The sequence below is a fragment of the Schistocerca nitens genome, chromosome 6 (assembly GCF_023898315.1).
Source record: "Schistocerca nitens isolate TAMUIC-IGC-003100 chromosome 6, iqSchNite1.1, whole genome shotgun sequence".
In the NCBI taxonomy this organism is placed as follows: Eukaryota; Metazoa; Arthropoda; class Insecta; order Orthoptera; family Acrididae; genus Schistocerca; species Schistocerca nitens.
The window spans coordinates 218,551,744-218,569,605 of record NC_064619.1 but is presented as its reverse complement, the minus strand read 5'-3'; positions in this window follow the sequence as shown (position 1 = coordinate 218,569,605).

Below are 17,862 nucleotides of genomic sequence, written 5' to 3'. Positions count from 1 at the left end.
CGGGTCGTAGAGCTTATAGGTGGGAAGGGAGCGGTCCCGGTGGGGAAAGCATACGGAGGGAGTGGAGGACTAGAACAAGGAGGGAAAGAAGGACGAGAGAACGTAGAATAGGTGTGGGGCAGTCGGGAGGGATGGGGGGAGAAGGAAAGGAGGGGAACGTGGGGAGCGAGGAGGGGAAGGGAAAAAGGGGGCGACCAGGGATCAGTGGGCAAGGAGGTCAGGCCAGCGGGTGGTGACCAGGCGATGGAGGCGGGTGCCAAGGGAAAGGATGAGAGGATTGGCGGATTGGCAGGAGTGGTGATGAAAGGAAATGGCAGAGGAGCAGACACGGTCGTGAAGGAGGGGGATGTCAGCCAGCAAATGAAGTTCGCGTGTTGGGAAACGGTACGGGAGGCGTAGGGCAAGCCGGAGAGCACGGTTCTGCACCATCTGGAGATGGTGGAGATGTGTAGGGGCGGCATTGCCCCACACAACGGAAGCATATTCCAGGATGGGGCGGATCAGGGACGTGTAGAGGAGGACGCCTAAATGCTGGGGAAGGGAGGAAGACGGATTTAGGAAAGGATAGAGCTGACCGAGGCGCCCTAAGGCCTTGCACTGTATGTCCTCAATGTGGGGACGCCAGGTGACGGCCCTGTCCAAGGTGACCCCCAGATATTTGGCGGTCCCTGCCCATGGGGCAGGGGTGCCAAGGACAGTGACGGGGGGATAGTGGATGGGCCACCGGCGCCGACACATGATGAGAGCCTGCGTTTTGGCAGGGTTAAAGGCCAGGCGACATTTTTTGGCATACTCCATGAGAGTGTCGATGGCTGATTGAAGATGCTGTCTGAGGAGGGCCTTGCTCCGGGAGCGAGCATAAACCGCCGTATCATCGGCATACAGGGCGAGATGAACCCGCGGAGTGGTGGGCGTGTCGGCCGTGAAAAGGCTATAGAGGACAGGGCCGAGCACACTCCCCTGCGGAACACCCACCCTAATGCGCCTCCTGGTGGAGGTACCTCCCGGGATTCGAACATGGAAAGTGCGGCCTTCAAGGTAGGTGGCGATGAGACGGACATGGGAGGTGGAGAAGCCATGGTCAAAGAGCTTATACAGCAGACCCTCATGCCAGACTGATTCGAAGGCCCGGGAGACGTCGAGGAAGATGGCCCCGAAGTACTCCCGACGCTCGATGGCGTCCAGTGCCTCCTCAACGAGGCGGAGGAGCTGGTGCGTGGTGGCATGGCCACGGCGGAAGCCAAATTGAACGTCGGGGAGCACGCGCTCACGGGCGACATGGATTAGGACTCGCTTGAGGTACAGCTGCTCAAACAGCTTGGAGAGGGCGGGAAGGAGGCTGATGGGACGATAACTGGAAGGGGAGCGAGGGTCTTTACCAGGTTTAGGGATGGCATTCACCTCCGCATGTTTCCAAGTGGAAGGGAATTGCCCGGTGGAGAGGATGGAATTGAAGGTGGAGGTAAGGATGGGAACGGAGGGTGGGAGTAGCTGTTTGAGAAGCTGTTTGGTCAAGGTGTCAGGGCCGCCAGCTTTCTGACGATGGAGGTACCGAAGCTCATGGGCGACCTCCTCATCCGTGACGGGGGTGATGACATCGTCAGGGTCACGGGTGGCGATGAACCGGTGGACATGGGCCGTGACCATGGTCAATGGGGTCAATGGGGTCATCGACTGGCGTGAAGCTGCGCGCGAAAACGTCAGCCAAGGCGTTGGCCTTAGCGTCAGGATCGCACACAGCCTCAGCACCGACCAGGAGGGGGGGAAGACGGGGACGCTTCCGGAGGAACTGGGAGACCAGGCGCCAGGCAGATGCTTCATGGAGATTGAGAGCGGAGAGCTTTGCCTCCCAGGCTGCATTGCGATGGGCTTGAATAGCGGCCCGTATCTCGCGTTGTATTCGATTAACATGCCGCTTGGTGGCAGGGTCTCGGGTGCGTTGCCAGTCACGGATGGCCCGGTTCTTAGTCGTGATGAGGGCACAGATGGCCGGGGGTAGAGGATGCAAATGGAAAGGAGGATGAGGGGGATGGGGAGGGGTGGCAGCAACAGCAGCAGCTACGGCAGCATCCGTGAAGTGCGCGAGGGTGAGGTCAGGCCCCACCCTGGCGGCGTTGGGGATAGTGGGCAGAGCCACCTCGACGCGTCGCCGATAGGAGTCCCAGTCGATGCCCCGCAAGTCCAAGGAGGCACAGGGTGGCTCCAAGGACCCGACAAGGTCGATGGAATAGATGACGGGGACGTGGTCAGAGGCTAGGGCAGCACGAGTGGTGGCGGAGATAGGGAGGGGGAGACCTTTTACGAGGGCGATGTCGAGGACATCCGAAGGGCCACAATGGGGGAAGATGGTGGGGTCGAATGGGCTGATGACGCGGGCACCATGTGCTTCGACCACATGAAGGAGGCGATGGCCATGGGTGTTCGTGAGGCGGCTGTGCCAGGCAGTATGCTTGGCGTTGCAGTCGCCCCCAACGAAGAGGTCGCCGCCTAAAGATAGGACTGCAGCGAAGTCAGGGGTATGGAGGAGGCCACAGGGCCAACGGTAGAGGGCCACAAATGTTATAGGGCCTCGCACAGTGTGCACAACGACGCCGGTGGCCTCAAGGGTGGCAAGGGCGGGGAGAGTAATCGGGTGGTGGCGGAGGGATGCGCGGACATACACTGCGGTTCCGCCAAGGGCGGTTAGCCGATCGGTCCGGTAGCAGCAGAAATTGGGGACCCGGACACTGACCCCCGGCTTAGGATGGGACTCGGTGAGGAGGCAGATATCTACCCCCTCGTCAAGAAGAACCTGCCGGAATTCCCCTTGCTGGAGGTGGATGCCATTGGATTCCAGACGAGGACGGTGAGGCCATGGAGTCTAACAGCCATGACGGGGGGTGGGGAGGGTGGCGGTGATGGGGGAGAGGGAGTGGGAAAGGGCGGCTGCAATTTGTTGGGGAATGGAATGGAGGAGGGCGTCAAGGGCCCCAGTGATTGCAGAGGTCAAAGCGTCCACGACACTGGAGATAAGGTCTCCAAAGACTGGGTGGACAGGGGAGGAGGGGAGAGGGTAGGGGGCGGAAGGACCAGGATGGGCATGGGGAAGGAGGGGAGGGGGCTGGGGGGGGAGCTGGGGTGAATGGGTCTGGCTGGGGGTAGGGGGAGTGGGGGAGGCGTTCAGGAGGGGGAATGGGGAAGGCGAGGAGGGGGGTGGGGAGGGGTGGGAAGGTTGCGGGAGATGGGGGGGGCGGGAGGGCGGGAGGGAAGGTGAGCTGGGCGGACGTGACCATGCAGGTGGACCCGCAGAGCCAACCTCGTGGCGCTCCACAGGGGAAGGGGCCGCAGAGTGTCGCTGATAGGCGCGAAACGCCTTAATTTTGGGACAGCCCTGGTAGTTAACTGTGTGGGCGCCACCACAGTGAGCACAGGTTGGGGGGGGACATCCCGAGGTTTAGAGCAGGAGGTGGATTCATGTCCACCGGCACATTTGACACACCGCACAGCACGAGTGCAATCACTCGCATAGTGCGCCAGGCCCTGGCACCGGTAACAAATGAGAATGAGGCGCCGGGAACGGGGTTTCTCGATGGTGACCGAACATCGGTCGATGGCGGGTGGAGTCAGGAGGACTCTATTTTCCGGTGTGTCGTCGGCAGAAACAAAGTAAAGGGGGGTGGGGAGTTTGGTGCGGGGAGAGACGACACGGGAGATGACAGCAAGTGTGATGTTGAGGGCAAGCAGCGCCTCCCGGAGGTCGTCGGCGGAATATTTGAAAGGCAGGCCGCGGACAACAACCCGGAGCCGCCGCGACCTCTGTGGGGAGGTGGAGCAGCCGATGTTCTTGTCACCAAAGACACGAAGTACCTTTGCGAGATCGGCGGGGGATTGTAAGTAGAGGCGGTAGAGGTCTTCGCCAGTCTGCCTCACACGGTAGTCGGATTCAGTGATGTGGTCGAGGAGTTGGCGGAGAGTTGTGTAAGGTTCTGAGTATTCCACCAGAACGGGAGGGGGCGGCGGAGGTTTGTGGTGGGAGGGCTGGGAGGGGGATGGGGAGGAGTGTCTGCCGCACCGTCAGAAATCGGCGCAAACTGGTTGTGCACCGGGACCGTCGGCGGCACGGTAAGGTGGTGGCGGGGCACTGTCTTGCGGGGGATGGTGAATCCCTCCGCGTCAGATGCTGCCTTCTGCTTCTTGTCCCGTGCAGCGACGGTGGGGGTGGCTTCGGAATCGGAAGAGGCCGCAGCAGGCTTCCTCTTGCGAGATTCCTGCTCGACCTGCATGGAGTTGTCTGCATTGTCGGTGGGGTTATTTCCAAGGATTTTTACTCAGAAGCGTACCATTGTACGAGTATAGGTTTTTCTTCGCAAACTTTTTGCGATGGATAGAAACCGCCGAGCTCCCAAAGCGGGATCAAACGGGTACCCTCCCTCCTCTGCAGCGTCACGGAGAGCGGTGAGATGTTCCTCCAGGCCCTCCGCGATGTCGCTATCGTCCATGAAGCCGTTAAGGGAGTCGCAGTCCGACTCCTCGGGGACATTGACAGCGTCGGAAATGTCCGGCATGTCTAGGGCGGACGACGGACGAAGGAAAGTGGAATCCTGCCTTTGCCTCGGCGCGCGCGGGCTGGTCCCACGTGAAGGGGGCCCTGACACGCCATGTGCCCTATCTAACCGCCTAAGGGCGGCGGCATCGATTACTGAATCGATGCCACATCGCCCAGAAGTCTCAGCAGAAGAGGAGGGCGTCGGCGGCAAGCTGCCAGCGGAAGAGACAGCACTCTCAGGCGAAGGTGGAGAGTCCAAAGAACGAGCCATCTCAGAGTCCGGTTGAATAGGCCGGGTTGTCGTTGGTGGGGGGCCGGATGGGGCCGCTGACGAAGCTAGCTCCGCCAGGCGGCGATCCGCCACACCCTCAGCTCCAGAACACACATCAGTCGCAAGTGACATCGCAGCTCGGAATGGCGCCCGCCTGGCGAGCTCATAGCGCCCCTTAAATGCACGTGAACAGGCTACCTTTCCCCTTTCCCACCGGAGGGAGACACGGAAGCTGCGTTAGCCACAGCTGCGCCACCGCCAGAAACGGAGGGTGACCGCTTTACACTACGCGCTGCGGCGCGCTCTTCAAAACAGCAAATTTACCACGGCTCAAAAGGTTTTTTTTTAAATCTACAATAAAGGTATAATGAGAAACAACGTTAATCATTTAGTAGTACTAGTACTAGTTGCGTTAATCATTCATTTATGTTGAAGTTGTAATTTATATGTTAAAGAGCATTAAGAGATCCTAAGATCTGCTCCAGGGGGTAGTTAGACAGGCCCATATCATCATTTTAGCGTTCAATATTTTCCGTTGCGCACATGCATTTTACACCTGCCTGGAGCAGCATTTTGGACAGTGTACCCCTCTCTGGCGGCAAAGGACGCGTATATTGTCGCAAGCAAACAATCTCAAAGGTGCCGATGGCATCCTGCAATAGTCTCAATTACGTTGTTGAATTTTAGCTGTGGTTCTTGCAGATTCTGGAGAACGAGTAAATTCCCTCCTCACCACGTCCCATATGTGTTCAGCTGGCGAGAGATGTGACGAACTTGGTGGGCACAGCAGCAGTTGTACACCACTAAGAGAACGTTGCATCGCAGCAATCGTATGTGTACGTGGATTGTCCAGCTGACAAAGCACATCACTTTCCTGTCGACGAAGTGGCAGTATCCTGGGGATAACAACCCACACAATGTAGCGGGCGCTGGTTACTTTACCCTGAAGAAACACCTCACGGTGAAGCCTGGTGGTAGAACCCGTCAGTCGTGTGCAAATGCACTCCTGAATAGGTAACTCGCCAGGTCTACCCCATACACGAGTGCGTCCATCACTTGCATACAGACACTATACTCATTAGTGAAAAAAACAGAGTCGCATTCCACTGCCCAGCCAACTCTTTCAGCACACCAGAGTAGCCGTGCTTGTCAGTGTCGTGGTAGTCTGGCCAGAGGTACATGTGATATTAGTTCTGTTGGAAGCAGTCGGTTCCCAGTGCTCCTTGGAGGTACATCAGGTACAACATGCGCCTAGACTTCTTCCCAGTTCGGTCGGCCGCCACTGCTCTCACAATACGTTTACCTTGATGTGCGTCTGCACTACGCGGACGTCCAAAATCTGCTCTGGGGGTGTGGGAATGTTCCATACACCACCGATGAAAGCACCGACACGCTTCCGATAGTGTGTCCAACATGCCCAGCAACCCGTTGACAAGTTTCTCCAGCTTCCCACAGGCCCAAAATGCGACCCTATTCAAATGGCTAAAGTTGTTCAGGTTGAAACCTCCCCGCGGAAAATTACAAAAGACTACATTTATTAGTAAATGGAGCCAAGTGTAACCTCACGCAAAAATATTAATGATAAAGACAATTAAACAAAAATTAGCAATCTGACTCAAGTATAAGTTCTCCACACAAAATGTAAGATAATCCCATGATAATGAAACTACAGTGATAATCAAAACTCAATTTAACCGAAATGTCGGTCTTTGGCCCTGTGCAAAAATCAGAATTAATCTCTTACCTAATTATGTCTGCACGAGAAATATCTGCTCTTATTCTGCGCCACAGCTTGGACGAAATGCATCGCAATAATTATTTTTTTTTTTTAAAGTTATCTGAAAATTTTCTTTAAGGAAATGCAAGGGAATCAAATTATTTTTTTTGTTAAAAAATTGCTTTCAAAACCAAAATTATTATTGGGGCGATTCTTTAAAGTCAATTACAATGAATATACACTAGATTATCTGATGAGCGCAAAGCTGCATGAATACTTATTTAATAAAAATATACCTCATCCTGAATCTCGACCATTGCGGTGCCGACGCCCGCCGACTGCTCTGGGCTACCACTACTGAACTCTCTCGCAACTCTACTCGGCTACAACTGCCGACAGACTACTGTACTGCACTCGACAGACAGCTCGCTACTACTGCAACAGCACTACTGCGCCTCGAGCGCAACAGCTCTGGTCAGAGATTCTACAATGCCTCATCATCGCTGCCAACGAGTACATACGCCTTTCATAACCCTCCACTGGGGGGGCAAAAATTTGGCAGCGATGGTGAGTCATTTGGACTTGCCAATCGCGGCAAAATTTTTCCTTTAATTAACATTTACAATTTACAAAATATTTAGGTGTAGCACATGAATTAAATGTTGTGCGCATGCACCGATTACAAAACATTACAGACAAGACAAAATATAAGTACAATGAGTAGAGAGCGTATCAGCAAATCAGAAAAATGTATATACAATGAGTAACAAATGACATAAAACATATCACGAAATCATAAAAAGTATACAGAATAGGCACAAATCATATTGGAAAATGAGAAAAGTGCACAGGCACTGAAATTCAGTAGAAAACACATAAGTGCACATGCACTGAAAACTTTTGAACATTTTCAAAAGAAATAAACGCAAGGGTAAAAAAAATCATCAAATCACAAAAAGTATATACAATATAGATGACAAGAGTGCACACATACTGCACTTCAGAACAAATCGAAAATGTCTTTAGTATTTTCACACCAAATAAACAATGGCAGAAAATCATGACGACAAGTGACACAAGTGTACTCGCACTGGAGTTCAACAAATCGAAAAAAAAATGTATAGGCCATGAACATAAATGATGTTAGCTAAAATGATTTTCACTATTAGGATAGGAAAGGAAAGGATTGCATCATGGTTGTAGCACTTTAGTTTGCACACAGCTGCACTGAAAGTCCATATCTTTCCACAGGGTCACAACACTAAGTGATACAATCTGCAGTTCCGTTCCCAGAAGTATTTATCAGCGTATCAAGACACTGAAACGTCGTAGTAATATTCCATGCTATCATTTGGCAGTATGCCAGGTACACCAAACAGTGGGACCATAATAACGTCTTCGTCGCTTACGGTGGTGGACAGCATGTCGTGTCAACACCACGCTCGTAAGAGGCACACCAACGTAGAATTAGTGCAAAAACCAAATATAGTGCTCCATGATAATGAGGATGGACAAGACAAATGGATGTTACAATAATTCCAGGTAGTTAGGTCAGAAGGTGAAGGACATTATATCACAGACTAGTTTTGATTACATTAGTAGTTTGCGGTATCCATAGCCTAGTTATTGAACATTTCTGTACCATTTATGTAGTATTACAGAAAAATGTTCATTAATTGTTTTACAGACAACATTGTCATTGCTCATTTCAATACCGTAATCAGTAGCATTCATTTCCTAATTACAAAGCATTATTAATTAATCATTGGTCATTTCAATACAGTAATCGGTAGCATTCTTTTCCCAATTACAAAGCATAATCAGTAGCATTCAATTCCTTGTTACAAAGCGTAATTAGTAGCATTAATTTCCTAGTTACAAAGCATTAGTAATTAATCATTGGTCATTTAAATACAGTAATCATCTCAATACAGTAATCACTAGCATTCTTTTCCCAGTTACAAAGCATAATTAGTAGCATTCGTTTCCTAGTTACAAAGCATAATTAGTAGCATTACAAAACATAATTAGTATCATTCATTTCCTATTTACAAAACAATGAATAGCATTCATTTGCTAAATACAAAGCATTATTAATCATTGGTCATTTTAATATAGTAATCAGTAGCATTCTTTTCCCAATTACAAAGCATAATCAGTAGCATTCAATTCCTAGTTACAAAGCATAATTAATTAATGTTCATTTCAATACAGTAATCAGTAGCAATCATTTTTCAGGTGACATTATTCATAGCTGATCAGCATTACACAGAATTCTCTTAAACTGCTATCATTATTTGGGACTGGTAATACATTTTTGTTAGCAATGCATTGCGTTGGAATCGATAATTAATTGCTCAGGCATAACAATATTTGCTTTTGACCTATTGCTGCAAATGAGGATAGGTAACGTCATTCGTCATGAGTCAGCTGTAGCAAGGTTATGAAACAAGGCAGTATATGTGATCACATTTATAAATTATAGACACAAATGAGTAAAAAATAAAAATGCAAGTATTAGAACGGTATAATAAGTAACAGGTTTAGTAAGTATCATGAAAAGCTTCTGCTGAAAAATACAAAATGGATTATTAAGCTGAAAGAAGAAACGTAGACTATGCTGAAAAGTAGTGAACTTCGAATTAACAAGTAGTGAAATGTCTATAAAAAATGTGTTCCATAGCTGTCCTTTCCAAAATCTTCAGTCATCCTACTATGCAATATAACACCTGCTGTCAAGCAAACTGCAACAAATACTTAAATAACTACATAGCATAAATACATAACTTCAACATTATCCTCATCTGTAAAGAAAAACTTCATTATTCATATCATCATAACTCCATCATTATCATCATCACCTGTAAAGAAAAAACTTCATTATTCATAGTAGCATATTCTTCATCATTATTCTTCATCAGCATTCATTATCATCTGCAAAAAGTCACTTCATTACTCATTACATAACTATTCCTTATTTCTAGCATATTATATCACTTAAAACTAAGATGTGTAGTTCTGTCTGACAGCTTGCATCAATCGCCTTGTATTCTGAAAAAAAAATAGTTAAGACTGCTATTCTGCGATGTGTATAGTATATTCTTGTTAATGCTTGTTAATTCTGATCCATTTACTCGTCCTCATAAGGTTTTGTATCTTCTTTCATCTATTCCGTAGGTGAAATTCCCATTTCTATTTAATTTATTTCCTTTACGCATCATTTCTTTCTGAAACTGATGAACAAAGATTAATGTCTTGCATTTAAATCATATACCCATTAAATAATGACTGGTTAATGGTGACACAATTAAGCATACAGCATAACATGACAGAAAAACGTAATATGTAAAAAGCATAGACAGTGTTCAAAGGCAAAAAAATGTACAGAGAATATCACAATGCAGCAGCAAAAAAGAAGAAAATGTAAAACAGTCACGATGTTGAGATATCATAGGGCAAAATGTCAAAGTCAAATGGTGTGTGTTATACCTTAACTAGTTCACAGTGCATACAAACAAACATGGAAAACAATCATACATACAAAAAAATGGAAAATGTGCACGGTCTGATGTGTAACGACAAGAAGAGCGACCTGCTAACCTTACCTTGCCGGGCACTTGCCAAGAAAAAATACGATAATCATCAATAAGTAGTCACATAAATATAAGTGCATAAGTGGTCATAAAAATGTGTAAGTTCATCTGGAAAATATGCACGGTCTGATGTGTAACGACAAGAAGAGCGACCTGCTAACCTTACCTTGCCGGGCACTTGCCAAGAAAAAATACGATAATCATCAATAATTGTTCACATAAATATCTGGAAAATGTATTACAGTGTGATAAATCATAAAGTATGTTCATTCAATAAACGGTTTAACATTGGAGATATGGTGATTGCCTTTCGATTTTCTGGTTCTCAAAGTTTCGACGTGTACAACATTGGGGTGAGGAATGCTGCGAATCCGATATGGACCTGCGTATAGAAGTTCAAATTTACTGCACTTACCTTTTAATTTGCTGGATAAATAGTGTGTACGTACTAATATCTTCTGTCCAACGTGAAAGTCTCGGCGTCTACAAACCTGTTTTTGCTGTCTTCTCCGGCGCTCTGCGGCACGTTTGATGTTGTTCAGCGCAATGTCAATTATTTCGTGGTGTCGTAATCGACGAGATGTAGGAAATGTTACTAATTCTTTAATTTTGTTTGGTGGTTCAACGTTTTTCAGTATTACAGACGGAGATAGCATAGTGGATTCATTTGGAATGGAATTAATTACATCTTGGAATGAGTGTATGTGTGTGTCCCAATTAACATGTCTTTTGTGGCAGTATATTCTACACAGTTTACCAATTTCTTTCATTAATCGTTCACAAGGGTTCGAAGAAGCGTGGTACTTGGATATATAAATCGGAGAAATGTTTCTAGCTCGTAACATGCGTGTCCATATAGCAGAACGAAATTGTGATCCATTGTCAGAAATTACTTTCATCACATGCCCTACATGAAATAGAAAATGCTTTACAAATGCTTTCGAGACAGTTTTGGCAGTAGCTTTGCGTAACGGAGTGAAAGTAACAAATTTTGAAGTGAGTTCAACAGCGACAAAGATGTAGCAAAAACCTCTATTAGTTCTCGGAATTGGACCAAAAATGTCTACTGCGGCCATATGTCTTAATTTAACTGGTATAATGGGATATAATGGAGGAATGTGTGAAGTTGTGTCAGACTTAGCTTTCTGGCAAATTTTACATGATGCTAAAACTCGTCGTATACGTTTTTCCATGTTCGAAAAATAACAGTTCTGTCTCAGTATAAGAAAACATTTTCTTGCTCCGTAATGTGCGTAGCTTAAATGCGTGTACCATACTAATTTGTTAACCAGTTCGTCAGGAATGCATAATAACCAGTTGTTGCTGTCTGGATGAGAGCGGCGAAACAGAATGTCATTGCGTACAGTGTAGTGGTTTCTAACCGTAACATTATTCTTATCTTGCCAAAGGTGTTTAATTTCTTTCCACACATTGTCTTTGCTTTGCTCTCGTGCTATGTCCTGTAATGACGAGGAAATAAAATTTTCAAATGCTACTTGCTGAATGTACATGACACTGAAATTTGCTTTGCAGAAGTTGGTTGCTACGTCTTGCTGATTGTTGCTGAGAGAACGAGAAAGTGCATCTGCTACAACATTTTGTGTGCCGGGAATGTGAACTATTGTAAAATTAAATTCCTGTAAATAAAGTTTCCATCTACTTAACCTGTCGTGAGTAAATTTAGCCGAAAGTAGAAATTGTATAGCTCTGTGATCTGTGTAAACGGTCGTGTGTCTGCCATAAAGAAAGTGCCGAAATCTTGTGAAAGCCCATACAACACATAACGTTTCTAGTTCAGTAACGGAATAATTTCGTTCAGCAGGTGACAAAATGCGGCTTGCAAATGCGATGTTTTTAATTATTGTTGAGCCATCTTCTTCAATTTCCTGAAAAATGTGTACGCCTAAAGCTGTGTTGGAACTGTCGGTGGCAATAGAAAAATTTCGAGTAAGATCTGGGTGCGATAAAAGTGGAGCATTCAACAAAGCATGTTTCAGGTTCACGAATTCAGAATGTGCTTGCTTATCCCATGACCAAATAGTGTTTTTACCTGTTAGTTGGCATAATCTAGGTGTGTCTAAAGCAGAGTGATGAATAAATTTGCGAAAAAAGTTAATTAAACCCAAAAAACTGCGTAATTGTTTCTTCGTCGTAGGAACAGTAATATCACGTAGAGCTTGAAGTTTTTCCGGATCAGGCGCAATGCCTTCTGCTGAAATTACGTGTCCAAGAAATTTTATAGAAGTTTTGCCAAAATGCGATTTACTGAGGTTAACTGTAAGTCCTTGTGCATGAAAAGTTTGCAACAGTCGTTCTAAAATCATATTGTGTTCAGACCAGTTAGCTTCTGCGATAAGAATGTCATCTACGTACGTCGTAATTCTGTCTTTAAGTTCTGTCGGAAGTATTGTGTTCAAACCGCGAATAAAAGCTGCAGAAGAAATGGTTAAGCCGAACGGTAATTTACAAAATTGATAACAGTCACCAAAACAGAGAAAAGCTGTGTATTTTCTGCAATTCGGATGAAGTTGAATTTGCCAAAATCCCGATTTCAAATCTAACGTAGAATAAATAGCAGTACCATGAAATTTCTGTAGTAGTTCTTCTAATGTCTGTGGTCGATCTGTTTCATTAATAATAATGTCATTAATGTGACGTGAATCAAGTACAAGGCGAAGTGAGCCATCTTTTTTCTTAACAATATGTAGCGGGTTTATGTACGGACTAACTGCTGGTTCTATAATTCCTTGGTCGAGCATATCCTGCAATTCTTTTTTAACCTGTTCTCGGTGGATATATGGAATGGGATAATGCTTTGCTTTAAATGTATCGTGCTGTTTGACTTGAAATTCGTACATAAAGCCGGACATAGTACCAGGAATGTTATCGAAAACTGGAGCTTGCTGTAAAAGAATTTTGTGTAATTGCGTTCGTTCGTCGTCTGTATTTGCACTGCTCTGTTTAACTTTGTCAGTAATCATCTGCATTACGTCGTAGTCAGTTTCGTCTGGAGTATTATAGTTGTGTACGTACGTATCCGTGAACAATGTGGGATTACACTCTATGTTACGCAATACTGAAATGACCTCTGTACAATTAATTGTTTCCTCTTCTGATGATAATGAGTGCTGAAATTCTAAAGCCAATTGCACATTTTCGTCCTTCAACATTAAATAAGAATTTTGAAAATCAACTACTGCGTCGTGTTGTACGAGAAAATTAGTACCTAAAATTACGTCTGTTGTCAATAAGGGAACAATCCAAAAATTTGAGTGAAAAGTATGACCTCCAATACAAAATGATAAATGCGTCTGAAATTTTACGTCCACTCCTTTACTCGATACTGCTCCTTTTACTTTCGTTTTGCCTAAAGGTAATGTGGGATAGGTATTCTCTTTGTTACACTCGTTAAAAGTTTCCTCATTAATGACTGACATAGGTGATCCGGAATCGATTACCGCTGAAAATTTCGATGAACCAATTTTAATTTCGATGACAGGATGTGAAATAGTTTTCTGAACAACTGGTTTTTCCTGCAAAAGAGTGTCTCTGATGTCGTCAAACGTAATTACATTCTCGTGAACAACATTTTGCGTGTCAAAACTAGTGCTTGTGTTATTGGAAGATGCGTCCTGTACGGTATCTAGTCAGATTCTATCTGACGTGTTATTATTATCAGGAGGATGTTGTGGCATTTCTACAATTTGAACAGTTCTATTACTTCTTCCAGACGTATTACGCTCTGGATGATACCTACTGTCGGGTTCATTCACGAGAATATCCTCTGGCGGATGATTTTGTTGTTGATAAGATCGACTGTTATTAAACGTACGCTGAGAATTGTCCTCATTATTTTTACGTCTGTCGTGATAGTCATTCCTATACGGTGCATTGCGATAGGAATTGAAGTACTGTCTTCTCTGTACGTAGTTGTTTCCTTGCTGCCGTGCGTTACTATTTGTTGGATCTGGGACTATACGTGCACGCGGCGAAACATTAAAGTTTGGTTGACCTTGTGCATTACATTGTTGGTTAAGTATTCTAACCGGTTGACTTTCATGCTGCTGTGGTGGAAAACGTCTATTGTTACTAAAAGGCGGTTCCTGTTGCTGAAAATTTTGACGATATTGATAATCAGAATTTTGTCTGTGACTTAAGTTCTGGTAGTTTTCATTCCTAAAGCGTCTGTTATTTTTCCTATTGAAATTACGTGACTGATCATAATTACTGTAAGTTTGTTGACCTTGGTTATTATACGAAAAGTTTTTGTTTACAAAAGAATAATCAGATTGCTGCACTTCTAAAAGCTGCAGCAGATCCCTGAATGCCGAAATGTTTTCTTTTTGCTGACCGGTTAGAAGTGAAACTCTTAATGATCGTGGCAATTTAGAAATGCATAATTGTATAAGTGCAGATTCACTATAAGGTTCATTTAAATACTGATTTTGTTGCACCATGTGTTCAAAAAATTGCGTAACACTGGGAAAATTGGAGTTCTCATAATTTGGTAAACTAATTAGTTGATCTTTAATTCCACGCTGTGTCGTCTTCGACCAATACGCTGATAGAAAAGCATTCTGAAATTCTTCTACTGAATAACACTGTCTCGCGATCGGCCTCATACGAGTTGCCGGTTCGCCTTCCAAAAAACTGCAAATAAATTCAAGTTTGTGTGTAACAGGCCAAGACGGTGGAAAAGCAAAGCTAAACTGTTGTATCCAATCTAGTGGGTGAATCTGTGTTCTGTCGTTTTTAAACACTTTAAACTTTCTTACTGACAGAAAATGTTTGTAATCGAAATTATCATCTCTGTGTGATGGAACAGGATCAGGATTGCAAGAAAATCTGTTGAACTGTGGTTGTTCGGAATCTAAGTCCCGTGCTCTCTGTAGATTACTCAAATTACACGCGCTGCGTGAGTCTGGCAAATGTTCGAAAAGTGGCGTCTGCTGTGATGTGTTATTAACTGAAATGTTTTTCATCTGTGTTACCTCCTGCTGTAAACTTGACAGTTTTCGACGCAATGTGTTATTAGATGAATCTATCTCATTAATAGTCTGCTGTAGATTTTGAAATTCCGGTGTTTGATTAAATGAAACCGGTGAAGTGTCGTCTGATTTATTGTCATTAGTACTTTCGATGACGTCAATACGACTGGCCAATTCATCACATTTTTCAGTCAGTATTTTAACCTGATTATCGGTTTTAGAATCAGAGGCGTTAATCTGTTTTTGCAACTTACGTGTAGTTTCGTTCAGTTTTTTAACATCAGCTTTCACGACATCGGAATCCTGTGTTAGTTCTAATTGTTCGAGTCTGTCGGTCACTGTTTGAAAATCTGTTATGTATGTGTCTGTTTTCGATTTCAGATCAGAAATTTCGTCACGTAATTCTGTGTTTGACTGTTCGATGGTATTAATTTTGTCGGACATGGTAGCAATATTGTTGTCTACGTATGTTTTTGCTTTCGCAAACATCTTACGTTTGTCTTCTTGTCTCTGTGCAGTGATTGTTTCCATGACTTGACGTTTTACTTTGTTTTGATCATCAATAAATTTGCGGAAACGCGTATCACTGTTCTGTATGTGAAGACTAAGACGTTCGTTAATTTGAGTGTTCTGTTGCTCGAATTTCGCATCAATCTTTTCATCCATTGTGCGCGAAAGTTCTACCGTCATTGCTTTAAACTCGTCGCGTAATTGTGTAGCCTTTTCAGAGCATTGTTTAGCGACTCCGCTAATTTCGTCTCTGAGTGTTTCTGTTGTAGCTGTTTGCATATCCCTTAATTCTTGAGCAACAGACCTAATTTCTTCGCTATTTTTCTTTGAACAAGCCTCAATTTCCACGCGTAACTGTACCTTAGTATCATGACACTGCGCGGCAACGGCATTAATTTGTTCACTAAGTTCCCTGGAATTGTTGTCTAATTTTTCATTTAACTGTTCGTTTTGTTGTTTGACCTGTTCACTAAGTTGTTTGTTATCTTCTTTAAGGTTGTCTTGTTTTTCAAGAACTTGTAGCAATATTGCCATTAATTGATTCGAGGTAACATTACCTACTCTATTCTCTGTACTGTTTGATGGTGGATCTGGAATTGTCTCGCTTTCTGCAACCATCTGGTTATTCTGAGATTTACAAAAAGGTTTGCCACTCGAATGTACATTGTCAGTCACTATTTCGGAATTAAATAAATCCGTCGTACTTTCCGTACACTGTCCATTCTCATTAAAAAAATTTGTCTGTACGCTACTTGAATTTTCCAAACCGGTTGTGTTAAGCTGGGCAGCGCTCATTCCAACAGAACGCCCCGCGTCATCAATTGTCGTCAAATTAACAGAGGAGACAATTGAGTTCTCTTGTTCATCATTAAGGTAAAAGTCGTCATTCGCGATTGGAACGCACTGACTGTTAGTGAACACAGCATTGTCATCATTACACTGCGTGTCACTAGTACTATTGGTGAAGTTATTTAATTCGGTCATTTCGTTCATGATACCTCGCGATACACTATTCACAGTCTTTCGCGGCATTTTCACAATAGTCACAATTAATCACAAAACAAATAAGCACAATGCAAAATCAACACACAAAAAACAACAGAGCAACGAATTGCCGATGATCTAAGGAAAGAAAGTCACAAATTAGTAAAAGCGTTGCGCCAAATTATAATTATATTTAAGCAAATAAGAGCAGATATCTGACTGTTTTTCAAAAGATTCTCACGAAATACGATCCTGGCAGGGTCGCCAAGTGAAACCTCCCCGCGGAAAATTACAAAAGACTACATTTATTAGTAAATGGAGCCAAGTGTAACCTCACGCAAAAATATTAATGATAAAGACAATTAAACAAAAATTAGCAATCTGACTCAAGTATAAGTTCTCCACACAAAATGTAAGATAATCCCATGATAATGAAACTACAGTGATAATCAAAACTCAATTTAACCGAAATGTCGGTCTTTGGCCCTGTGCAAAAATCAGAATTAATCTCTTACCTCATTATGTCTGCACGAGAAATATCTGCTCTTATTCTGCGCCACAGCTTGGACGAAATGCATCGCAATAATTATTTTTTTTTTTTTTAAAGTTATCTGAAAATTTTCTTTAAGGAAATGCAAGGGAATCAAATGATTTTTTTTGTTAAAAAATTGCTTTCAAAACCAAAATTATTATTGGGGCGATTCTTTAAAGTCAATTACAATGAATATACACTAGATTATCTGATGAGCGCAAAGCTGCATGAATACTTATTTAATAAAAATATACCTCATCCTGAATCTCGACCATTGCGGTGCCGACGCCCGCCGACTGCTCTGGGCTACCACTACTGAACTCTCTCGCAACTAGACCGCAACTCTACTCGGCTACAACTGCCGACAGACTACTGTACTGCAATCGACAGACAGCTCGCTACTACTGCAACAGCACTACTGCGCCTCGAGCGCAACAGCTCTGGTCAGAGATTCTACAATGCCTCATCATCGCTGCCAACGAGTACATACGCCTTTCAAGGTGCAGTATGTGCTCGTCGACGGGTCTTAGCTGTATCCCACAATTAACGTTCCACACACTGTCCACCTCTGTACTCTGCAGAGTCACTACCTGCAGAGTCAAAACAAAGGACGTACAGACAGACCTCCACACCGCCATCTCATCTCTGATAACCGTGACAAATGAATTACTAACACTACAACCCCTCAGTATGCACATATTATACCCTGCCATTGAGTGCACACAGTCCTTGTAGGTGTTGT